General features: G+C 42.1%; 1 pseudogene; it reads left to right on the forward strand.

The window, feature by feature from the left end:
• The first annotated feature begins 117 nt into the window (after positions 1–117).
• On the forward strand, positions 118–217 carry LOC127109102 (uncharacterized; annotated as a pseudogene).
• The last annotated feature ends 13,051 nt before the right edge of the window (positions 218–13,268 follow it).

Consider the following 13,268-nt stretch of genomic DNA (forward strand, 5'->3'; position numbering starts at 1 on the left):
TAGTAAGCATCAGCATAAGGTTTGTTCATTAATGCACCACCTGCAGCGGCGTCTATTGTTAACCTTGTGTTGTATAAGAGACCATTATAAAATGTGTGAATTACTAACCAGTCTTCCAAACCATGGTGTGGGCAAAGTCTCATCATGTCTTTGTATCTTTCCCATGCTTCGAAAAGAGACTCGTTGTCTTTCTGTTTAAATCCGTTTATCTGGGCTCTTAACATAGCTGTTTTGCTTGGCGGAAAGTATCGGGCAAGAAAAACTTTCTTCAACTCGTTCCATGTGGTGACTGAGTTGGAAGGGAGAGATTGAAGCCATCTTCTAGCGCTATCTCTTAATGAGAAAGGAAAAAGACGAAGTCGAATTTCCTCTGAAGTGACACCATTAGCTTTAACAGTATCAGCGTATTGGACAAATACGGATAAATGAAGGTTTGGATCCTCGGTAGGATTTCCAGAGAATTGGTTCTGTTGCACAGCCTGCAACAGCGAAGGTTTAAGTTCGAAGTTGTTTGCTTCGATTGCGGGCGGAGCAATACTTGAATGCGGCTCATCTTGCGATGGAGCGGCGTAATCTCTAAGAGCACGAGCTGGTTCTGCCATCTCGGTTATCGAAGGAAAAAGGTTTTTGAAATCAGGAAGTTCTACAGGAGGGAGATTGTTTGCAGCACGATATTCCCGAATTCGTCGTAAGACTCGGAGATATAGTTCGATATCGTTGATTCGTAAATAGAGCGGTTCGCCTTGTGAGCGAGTGCGTGGCATACAAATCAACGAAAGAAAGATATAGAAGAAAAAAGAAACCTTAGTCTCTACAGTGTAACGGAAGAGTTACGATATCGATTAAATAAAAGTCCCCGGCAACGGCGCCAAAAACTTGATCGCTCGACTGTGTGAGTCGAGAATGGGGTATAAACTGCAAGTGCACAGTTCTATCGTGTAGTTTTAAAAAATATCGATCCCACAGGGACTTATGAATCGATATACCGTTATCTAAGGTTACTTCGTAAAGCTAAGGTGAATAATGGTTGATTGTTTGGGGGCAAAGCTAAAAACTAAACTAAGATCTAGATTAAATATTAATAAAGCGGATATCGGTATGTAGTTCGTCGTAATTAGGGAATCAATTATTTGTCGGTTTCTTGGTTTTAAAATAAATCGTTTCAGTTAACTTTATTGATTAAAGGTTTTATCTCAAACTCTCGCTCTGTTGAATAAACCATGATTTTATGTTAATGTAGTTGTCACTTATAATTAAGTCAAAAACCATTTTTTGAAAGCAATAAAGTTGCAGAAACTCTTTTTAAGAAAACACTGACCGTTTTAAACACCCTTATCTCAAACTCTCGCTCTGTTGACTTAGGTTATACAATTAAACTCGAATGCTTAACTCTCGTCCTCACATTCAATCTTTAAAAATACTTTTTGGAAAAGACCAGAATTTAATTAACTCTAAAACTTGCTCTCGCCCTGATCTAGAGTTAATGCCTAATTTACACTGTCCAGTTAAAACCTCAAACTCTCGCTCTATTGATTTTAACTTCTTTATGTTTTTTTACTTTTGTAAAAAACCTTGTTATTAAACCTGTAAATTGAGACCGTAAAAAGATTGATTTTAATTTTAAATTTAATTAGACCGACTTAGTCTTGATCCCTTATTCCGCTTACTTTACATACCGATATCTAGGCGAATTAGCCAGACATGCTAAACAAACAAAAATACATATCATGCATAAACAGACTCATCCCAGGCAGATAATATAAATAAATAATAAAACAAAGCATTAAATAATGATTAAAGAACCTGAATGCATTAAACAATAGTCTTGAACACTCCACCACAAGCCGGTAGGATTTGTTCTTGGATTCTTCGATTAAACAATAAATTAAACCAAGGAAATAAAAACTAGATTCTAACGTAAGGTTAGATCCGGTAAAAAGTTACACAATAGTTTCCGGTGTAGAAACTATTATGCGAAAAGAATTAATTAAATGCTAAAAAGGAAAGTATAAATTGCAAGGGAAATAGTGTAGAACTTGTAAAAAATAAATAAAGAAACAATACTGAAATTGCTGGAAAAGAAAATAAGCAAAAGCGAAAAAGCGGCAAAGGAAAAAATTGGAAAAGCTTCCCGGAAGCCCCTTTAGGTTTTAAAAGTGGCTATTTATATTGGTGTCATTAAGTAACTGCCTGCTGCCAAAAGGTCTTCAACGTGGCTAATTGCATGGCGTGGATATAGGGCCTAACACTCCTCAACGTCTCTTCAAGTCTCTGAGGCGTTACTTGCGCCCAAAAAGTAGGGGAATGGTGTGACGTTCGTCACACCATGTGTGACGTTCGTCACAAGGCTGTTTTGCGTGACGCTCGTCACGCCCTCTGTGACGTCCGTCACAGGCACAGCATTTGTGTCTTGCGCTTTGGGCTGGGCTTTGGCATTTGGTTCTTTTTCTCTCCTTTTTGCACCTCCTTTTCTTCCATTTTTACTTGTGCTTCAAAATAAGCCACCTGAGACAAATAGGAAGAAAATACCACGTAATATCTTATAAAATGAAGTGAACTGAAATAAATAGTCATAGAATTTAATGGAATTAAGTCCTAAAATATGATATAATTTCGTGTTATCAAATATCAACGGGCAAATTTTGGGGTATGACAGCTGCCCCTGTTTAATATTCCTGAACCGAGAGAGTTAGGATGGCATGTATGCCATTCGTGGTCTGGAGGTGGAAGATTATTGAACACTAGAATGCCCCAAAAATTTGCACTTGTCCATTAGTTTTGATGGAGATGGGCTTAACGATGCCATTCGGGAAGTTTGATGATGAGAGCTTCAAATTGTGTCGTACGTTAGACGATATCTGAAGACATGGGTGTCATACCGGGTCATGCGCTAGACCGTACGGTGAGTCCTCCATTATGCTATCGACTTCGTTGGGGAGTCGGAGTGTGTTATATACTGCTGGGGATAAGGGATCAGAATGGATCATACGCTAGACCGCATCTGAATAGCAGAGTGAGTTGTTCATTAGGCGGATGACTTCACTGGGGATGAGAGATCAGAGTGGATCGTACGCCAGATCGTATCTGAGTTGAAGGTCCAAATGGGTCTTATGCTAGACCGTATTGGAGTTGCAGGATGAGCCGTCCGTTAGGCTGTGTCTGATGATGAAAGGGGGTAGTCGTACGCTAGACTACACTTCAGAAATGTACCGTACACTAGGTAGCATCTGAGGAGACGAAGGTCCAAATGGGTTGTACATTAGACCGTATCTGAGCAGAATGAGCCGTCCATTAGGCTGAATCCGATGATAAAAGGGGGTAGTCGTACGCTAGACTACACTTCAGAAATGTACCGTACACTAGGTAGCATCTGAGGAGATGAAGGTCCAAATGGGTCGTATGCTAGACCGTATCGGAGTTGTTGAAGGTCGGAATGGATCGTACGTTAGATCGCGTCTGAGTTGAAAGAGTCATATGTTGAGCTGAATCAGAATGAACCGTACGCTAGGCTATATCTAATAGTATTTGTATATGTTGTATTTGCAATAAATGTCTGGGATGGGCTTATAGATGCCATCGTTAGGAGGATGTCAGAATGAATGTTGACATGGAGTATATCTGAAAGATGTAGTTGAATCCTGAACGTAATTGATGAGGATGTCCGTCTGAATGGACCTTTGTTTTGACTGTATCAGGGGAATAATTAACCTGAAAAATAAAGTTAGCTTCATGCCATGTCATGATGCATGAGATGTTTTATGCTTTCGAAAGTAACTGCGAACGATGTATGCATGCGTATGCTGTGAAATGATGTAATGAATGAATTATGCATCTGAAAAGTTCTTCCAGAGGACTCTACTGGGGAAAGCAAATCTCAATCTTCTGGTTGGGAGATACTGGTATCGATGACCCTTTCTTAGCCGGGGATGCTTGATTTCTGTCTGATGGTAGAAATGTTCAACAGAAGCCTGGCTGGGGGTAGAAGAGATGACCCATTTGTCTAGTAATGCCACTCTCTTCTGGGAATGACTGGCTTTACTGGGGGATAGGATTAGCAACGGATTCATTGGAAAGCATGATTAGACCTTCTCCTCGATCCTGAAGTCTAGTAGTAATCGTTATTTCTATTTTATGCACGCATTTTTGGTAAACATCGATCATATCCAAATGCATATATTAATTCGAATTAAATCAATGGACGCTTATGCAAACAAAACAGAGAAAGTAAAACAAAAGCATTTTTTTTTTTGAAACTAAAATTATATTGATTTCGAAAGAGGGCCTATAAACAGGCAATGTGTGTACAAGGAGACAGAAATCCTAGTAAGAGGAAATTGTCAAGAAAACAAAGAGAAAGCTATGCCGAAAACGTCCTATTGACTTTAATTCCCCTACTGCCATTATGTCTTCAAGTCTCTCATCTCCTGCTGTCGGATAGAAGTGATTAGCTTGTTCAGTCCTTTGAACTTGGATGAAGCTGTCTGAGAACGGGACATAGTCATACGCTTTGATCCCTAATTTTTGCCTGGACCGCCTTTTCAGGTTTTCAATCCACCAGGATACCCCTTTTTGCCCAAGCCGCCTTTTCAGGTTTTCGACTTGCCGGGTGCACATTTTTTTATGTTTATCCCTAATTTTTGCCCGAACCTTTTTGGTTTGCCGGGATGCCCTTACTTTTGCCTAGGTACGTCGACCTAGCGGGTCTCTTTTATGCGTAGTATTTCTTAACTATGTCCGCATTCACAGGATGCGGGAAGTCTTCGCCATCCATTGTAGCAAGCACCATGGCTCCACCCGAGAATACTTTCTTAACTACAAATGGCCCTTCGTATGTGGGAGTCCATTTGCCCCTGGGATCACCTTGTGGTAGAATGATACGCTTGATCACCAAGTCGCCAATTTGATACACCTGTCTCTTGACCTTTTTGTTAAATGCCTGGGTCATGCGCTTCTGATACATTTGCCCATGACAAACAGCCGCGAGTCTCTTTTCATCAATCAAATTTATCTGATCGAGTCGAGTCTAAATCCATTCATCCTCGTCTAAACCTGCCTCTTTCATGATTCTTAGAGAGGGAATCTGAACTTCCACAGGTAAGACGACTTCCATTCCGTAGACTAAAGAGAAAGGAGTTGCCCCTGTCGAAGTGCGTACTGAAGTGCGATAACCATGAAGAGCAAATGGTAACATCTCATGCCAGTCTTTGTACGTGTCATCTTTTGTATGATCTTCTTGATATTCTTATTAGCAGCCTCCACGGCGCCATTCATCTTTGGCCGGTACGGAGAAAAGTTATGGTGTTTTATTTTGAACTGCGTGCAGAGTTCAGTAATCATTTTGTTGTTCAAATTGGTGCCATTGTCAGTGATAACTCTTTCAGGGATGCCATATCGACAAATGAGATTATTCTTGATGAATCGTGCCACCACATTCTTGGTGACAGAAGCGAATGAGGCGGCCTCTACCCACTTTGTAAAGTAATCAATAGCAACAAGGATGAAACGATGCCCGTTAGAAGCAGTAGGTTTAATCTCTCCAATCATATCAATGCCCCACATTGCAAAGGGCCAAGGTGTTGTCAACACGTTCAATGGAGCAGGAGGCACATGTACTTTATCCGCATATATCTGGCACTTGTGACAGGTTCTGGAGTGATGATGGCAATCCGCTTCCATGGTAGACCAATAATACCCTGATCTCAGAATCTTCTTGGCCATTGTATGTCCACTAGAGTGAGTCCCGAAAATGCCGTCATGCATGTCTTCCATAATCTTTTCTGCTTCCTTTTTATCCACACAACGAAGCAAAGTCGAATCATGATTACGTTTGTATAATAATCCATTACTCAAAAAGAATTTAGCGGAGAATTTCCTCAGAAATTTTCTGTCATTGATAGATGCCTCTTCAGGGTATTCCTGCGTTTCCAAATATCTTTTTACTTCGTGGAACCAAGGTTTCTCCTCTACTCCATCAGCGTTAAGTTCATAACAATACGCGGGTTCATCTAACCGTTCAATGGTGATCCTGGGAGCTTCATTGTCCCATCTGACTCTGAACATAGATGACATGGTGGCCAAGGCGTCTGCCAACTGATTCTCCTCTCGTGGAATATGTTCGAATGTAATCTCTTCAAAGTATGGGATTAATGTCAACACCCGCTCTCGATAAGGGATGAGATTCGGATGTTTAGTGTCCCATTCTCCTTTGATCTGACTGATTACTAAGGCTGAGTCTCCGTATACGCTTAAAAACTTGATTCTCAGGTCTATAGCAGCTCTGAGTCCCAAAATACATGCTTCATACTCGGCCATATTATTGGTACAATCGAAACATAGTCTAGCAGTGAAAGGCGTATGGAAACCCTTGGGAGAAATAATTACAACCCCAACACCATTACCCAACGCATTAGAAGATCCATCGAAAACCATAGTCTATCGGGATCCCGGTTCGGGTCCTTCATCCGGTCTAGGTTCTTCATAATCAGTAACAAGCATGACATCCTCATCCGGGAACTCAAAATTCATAGATTGGTAATCATCCACTGCTTGATGAGCCAAATGATCGGCTAGCACGCTTCCTTTGATTGCTTTCTGGGTAGTATACTGGATATCATACTCTGTTAGAATCATCTGCCATCTCGCTATTCTCCCGGAAAGAGCGGGTTTCTCAAATATATATTTGATAGGATCCATCTTAGAAATCAATAAAGTGGTATGATTCAACATATACTGCCTTAGTCGGCGAGCAGCCCAGGCCAAAGCACAGCAAGTTTTCTCGAGCAGTGAGTATCTTGTTTCACAGTCGGTAAACTTTTTGCTAAGGTAGTATATGGCATGCTCTTTTCGACCAGACTCGTCATGTTGCCCCAACACGCACCCCATTGAATTTTCTAACACGGTCAAATACATGATGAGAGGTCTTCCTTCAACTGGTGGTATCAGGATCGGAGGTTCCTGGAGATACTTCTTGATTTTATCAAAAGCTTCTTGACATTCATCGTTCCATATCATCTCTTGATTTTTCCTTAGTAGTTTGAAGATGGGTTTGCAGGTAGCGGTCAAATGGGAGATAAATCGGGCGATGTAATTCAAACGTCCCAAGAAACCTCTGACTTCCTTATCTGTACGGGGCACTGGCATTTCTTGAATAGCCCTCACCTTAGCCGGGTCAACCTCAATCCCTTTACCATTGACAATAAAGCCCAAGAGTTTACCGGATCTTACTCCAAAGGTGCATTTGTTCGGGTTCAACCTCAACTTGTATTTCTTCAACCTCTCGAACAGTTTGTATAAATGATCGAGATGCTCTCCCTCAGTATGAGATCTGGCTATCATGTCATCCACATACACTTCTATTTCATGATGGATCATATCATGGAACAAAACCACCATAGCACGCTGGTACGTTGCCCCTGCATTCTTTAAACCAAATGGCATTACTTTATAACAGAACGTGCCCCATTGCGTTACAAACGTAGTTTTCTCCATGTCCTCAGGCGCCATCTTAATCTGGTTATAACATGAGAATCCATCCATGAATGAGAATACCTTGTGTTGAGCGGTGTTATCTACCAGAACATCAATGTGCGGAAGTGGAAAGTTGTCTTTGGGACTCGCTTTATTCAAATCTCTGTAGTCTACACACATTCGCACCTTGCCATCCTTCTTCGGCACTGGTACCACATTAGCAACCCATTGAGGATAAGAAGTAACAGCCAGAAAACCTGCATCAAATTGTTTCATAACCTCGGCTTTGATTTTCTCAGACATTTCAGGACGCATGCGACGAACCTTTTGCTTAACAGGACGACAATCTTCCCTCGTTGGCAGCCGATGTACTACTATATCAGTATCCAGTCCTGGCATGTCGTCATAAGACCAAGCAAAAATCTCTACATAGTCATGTAACATCTGAATCAACCTTCTTTTGACACTGTTTTCCAAGCCTGCTCCTATTTTGACTTCTTTCTTGTCTACTTCGGTACCCAGATTTACAACCTCAACTGACTCCTCGTGCGGCTGTATAGTCCTCTCTTCCTGCAGTAACAGTCTGGCAAGTTCTCCAGGTACTTCACAATCTTCCACACTTCCATCCTCGGCTTGGTAGATCGGATTTTCAAAGTCATAATGAACAGTAGTAGAACTATTATCAATAGGATCCAGAGTGGGTATGGATCTGCAATTCGTTACGTGAGTGTGTGTAAGAAAACATAGCTTGTTTGGAAGATGACAGAAAAGACAAAGAGCGCAATATTTGAATGCAAAAAGTCCATTGATTTATTGAATATGAATATGCTTATGAAAATGACAAAACCCTTAACAAATTAGCTATTGTGCCCCGGGCATAGACACAACGCTTGGAGAAGTTCAATTGTAAAAAAAACAAAAATTTGCAACACCAAAATAGACAATAACAATTACTCCTGACTAAAGGAAATCGGGATAGTGTCTTCAGCCTTCCAATTATTGAGTCCGTCGCCAATTGTTGGGAAACTCCAGCTATCCAGGTCGCAATCGCTGTCAGCGTCTTCTACAGCATTAATTTGACTCTTGGCTACCTTCTCAGAGCTAAACCCCAGGCCAAATTTGTCAGACTTGTACGGTACATCGATCAGTTGACCCCAGCCAGTACAGCCACCATCTTCAACCACAGCTTGAGCGTCCTTCAGGGAAATCATAACAGGAGGAGTCCGAATAACCTTGGGCACACCGGAAGTTGGCTTAAGGACAGGATTGGTCGGAGGAACTACTTCAAATGACTGACAAGGAGTCTCAATGAATTCACCATCCATCTCGACGTATCTGAAGGCATGCACACTACTGACAATGTACTCTTCTTCTCCACACACGGTGACAATTTTGCCCTCTGTGGGATACCTCAGCTTTTGATGGAGAGACGAAGCTACAACACCTGACCCATGAATCCAAGGGCGTCCCAGTAAGCAGGAATAGGCAGGACGAATGTTCATTACATGGAAGGTAGTATTGAAGACTTGAGGTCCTATCTTGATAGGGAGGACTACTTCGCCATGGACAACACTCTTCGCACCATCGTAAGCACGTACCACAATGTCACTAGGTTTCAGTTCGATGCTTTTACAGTCCAGCTTATCCAGCACAGCTATTGGCAGCACATTCAAGGAAGAGCCATTATCGATCAACACATGACACAAAGTGATTCCCCTACACTCAATGGAGATATGCAGGGCTTTATTGTGATTCTTTCCCGCTGGTGTCAGGTCAGCATCGGAAAAGCCTAGGCCATTATCAACAGCCAAGTGAGCAACATAATTTTCGAACTGATCGACAGATGTTTCCTGAGGCACATGAGCAGTCTTCAAGAATTTTATCAATGCATTGGCATGAGATTCAAAAGATAACAGCAAGGATAACATCGAGATCTTAGACGGGGTATGCCCCAACTGTTCTACCACATCGAAATCACTCTTGCGAATGATTTTCAGCACTTCTTCCATTTCCTGTTTGGCAACATCTTCGGGAGTAACTTCGACTGGTGTCTCTGACTGAGAAGGATTGACTGGTTCCTTTCCTCGAGTTTCAAGGACAAGAGGTGAGATTTCTGGAGAGAAGATCCTTCCACTTCGAGTAATTTTACTAGTCCCAACGATGCCATTAGGATTAGTAGAATTGTCAATTTGCTTTACGCCATGGACGTAAACATCACCGCCATAATTCCACGGAATAGCTTTGGTTGAGGAATACGGGATCGGGCCAGGTGCAGTAATGATTAGGGGAGCTACCCTGGGCTCAACAGTAATCTTCACAGGCGCCCTAGTAGCGGTAATCTTCACTGGAACTTTGGACCTAGCAATCACAGATATTTCTTCAATAGGGTTTTCCGCCTTAGGAATCTTTTCGAAGAGAACTGTACGATCATCCATCAGCCGTTGAATACCATTCTTCAATTCCCAACAATCATATGGTTGGAATATACAGAGATTGCAATCTTCAGCACAACCTGGAAATAAACCAGCTTGCAATAAATTCCTCTTTATGATCGGGAGAGGAGATGTTAAGTCCGCCACATTGGAAACGTGATCGTCGTCATCCACGGCATTAACCGTCTTGTCATGATTAGGCATAGGAGCAGTGATGACATTAGGGGTCTCCGGAGGCTCAAACTCAATTTCTCCAGCTTCGATCATATCCTGAATCTTATTCTTCAATGACCAGCAATCGTTTGTATCATGCCCGAGGCCATCGGAGTGATATGCACACCTGGCATTAGGGTTATAACGAGAAGAAGTAGTGTTGGGATTCGTAGGAGGATCTCTGAGGGTGATCAAATTTGCCTTTAGCATTCCCTGCAGTGCCTGTGCCAAGGTCATATTGATCCTGGTAAACTGCCTTCTTGGCCTGTCTTGTTTGGGCTGGAAGTTTTGAGATGGTGGTGCTGCAATCGTAACTGCTCCGATGTCATGGTCACGGTTTTTCTTGTTACGACCCTTTTGACCGTACACAGCATTTGATTCATTCCTCCCCTGATAGGACCTTTTGGTGCTTGCAGAGGCAGCCGCCTGTATCTTTCCACTTTGGATGCCGCTTTCGACACGTTCACCTGTCAATATAAGTTCAGTGAAACCTGATGAAGAACTTCCCAGTAGATGGCTGTAGAATGGGCCGGTCAGTGTGCCCATGAACATATCCACCAATTCTCTGTCAGTCATAGGGGGTTTGACTCTGCCAGCCAAATCTCTCCACTTTTGAGCATATTCTTTAAAGCTTTCTTTAGATCCCATAGTCATATTCTGCAGCTGTAGCCGGGTAGGCGCTAGTTCAGAGTTATACTGGTACTGTTTATAGAAAGCTGTTGCTAAATCAGTCCAGGTGCGGATGTCAGAGCTCTCGAGCTGATAATACCATTCCAATTGTGTGCCAGACAGGCTCTCTTGGAAGAAATGGATCCATAGCTTCCTGTCAGTGGTATGCGGCTGAATCTTTCTCACATAAGCTCTCAGATGCATCTGAGGACAGGACGCACCATCGTACTTAGTGAAAGTGGGGATTTTGAATTTGCGAGGAATGGTCACATCGGAGACCAGACCCAAACTTTCGAAATCCAGACCGGGCACCTTCTGACCCTCCATAGCTAGCATAAGTTCTTCCAGCAACTTGTACTTATCATCTCTTGGAGAGTACTGTTCATTTTCATAATCTTCATCGTCGTCCTCAGGGTTGAAGAGATCGACATTCTCCTCTTCTGAATCATTCTCTGTCTCCTCTTCTGGACCATTCGGGATCCCAAACTTGACTCCTGCGGCCTGTCCTTTACGCCTTCTTCCCGGGTTAATGAAACTCACAACTTTCTTGTCTTTCTTCTTTTCGAGCAAAAGAGCCTTCAGTTCCTCCTGCCCCTTGGATAAGCTTAGCATCATCTCCTTGAATTGAGCATTCTGAGTCTGGAGATCTTTGACAGTTTGTTCGAGATCCATTTTTCTGCTTAGAAGGAAGACCGTGAGAACATTGAACTTGTAGAATACCTGTTATGCGGTGTTATGTTATGCTATGCAATGTATGAAATGTTTTCAAGGACTTTTGGAATTTAACTTTGCGTAAATCACCAACAAGAGAGAAATGTCTATTGCTAATTTCTTTGACCAATGTTCATTACAAAAGGAATAATAATAAAAATACAATGAAAGCTCAAGTCTCCCAGGGGCGGCTTCTTTTTGGGCGAAGATACGCATTGAGTCTTCGTTCCTCATTAAGCTGACTGGTAAGTTCTAACACTTTCTTCCTTTCTGCGACGAACTGAGTCTCGAAAGTATCCCTTTCTTCTCTCAACTAGATCCAGGATCTCTTTAGTTCCTCAACATTGGTAGGCATATCTGGATAAGGAATGATCTGAGGAGCACCTCTTTCAGCTTCAAGTTCGACAATCTGAGGTCTGATTGCAAGATATGGCATGACAAGTTCACGAGCTCTGGCGCGAACCCATCTGAGATAAGGTTCCATAGGAATAGAATTTTTCTGTCCTAACGTACCTCTCTTCACCATGCCCCAAGCTCGTACAAATCTTTGACGGAGGCCTTGGGAATCATTGTCATAGTCGAACACAATGCCTTCGATGATCATTTCATGTGGACCATCTCTTCGAGCACAACCAAACTGTCGCAGAGCTAAAGCAGGATTATAAGTAATACCTCCTCTTATTCATAGGAGTGGTATATTAGGGAACTCGCCACAACGGTCAATGATGGTAACATTTTCCTTGAACTGAGGACACCAACAGATGTCTGGGTGGGAGAGCGACATTATCCTTTGAGACCATTTCAAATTCTGCTCGTTCTTCAAGACCGATTGAGGAAGGTGCGAAATAAACCACCTAGACAACAAAGGTATGTAGCACATGAGAGTCCCTTGCTTCTTCATGGTACGAGTGTGGAGGGAATGCAAAATGTCTCCCAGGAAGGTAAGTACAGGGTTATGAGTGAGAAATATCTTAATAGCATTCATGTCTATGAATTGGTCTGGATTAGGGAATAACACCAAGCCATAGATTAGCAATGCCAGGATGTCTTCGAAAGCACGGACATTCATAACTTTTAAGAATTCTCGGGCCTTATTTGTCAGGAATTTGGCAAGTAAACCCTTAACTTCACTCCTTGTTACCCAATTAGCTTCAATGTCGGACTTCGTCATGTGTAAAGCTGCGGCAACTTCTTCAGACTTCGGAACCTTTTCTAAACCACTGAACGGTAGTTGATCAAGGATAGGTATCCCAAGCAGTCTAGAGAATTCTTCCAATGTGGGTACCAACTGATAATCTGGGAATGTAAAGCAATGATGTTTAGGGTCGAAGAACTGGAATAAAACTCTCATCATATCTTCTTTGAACCCAGTGGTAACTAAATTGAGAAGAGAACCATGTCTCTTCATGAACTGCGCATGATCGGAAAGTTCTGACACTAAGTTCTTGAGTTGAGGAGAGATTGCTACAAGATTAATCCGGATGGTCTTCCTGGGAGCCATAGCTTTACAAAACAGAGCAAAGTTAAATCCCTAAGTCCTTGAAATGGTTATAATGTCATGATATTATGATGTTATGATGTTATGATGTTATGATGTTATGATGTTATTATGTTATGATGTTATGTAAACAAACACAAGCAAGTCACACAACAATCACTCCTAAGTTTTAAGGCTTGCATGAGTTCCATAGGTAAGTACCCTCCCTACTGAAGTTTGGTTGGTTCAACCTGTCCTAGAATAGTAACCGGGTTCTAAAAGGATCTCCAATCATTGAC

This window comes from Lathyrus oleraceus, chromosome 7, assembly GCF_024323335.1.
Source record: "Lathyrus oleraceus cultivar Zhongwan6 chromosome 7, CAAS_Psat_ZW6_1.0, whole genome shotgun sequence".
NCBI lineage: Eukaryota > Viridiplantae > Streptophyta > Magnoliopsida > Fabales > Fabaceae > Lathyrus > Lathyrus oleraceus.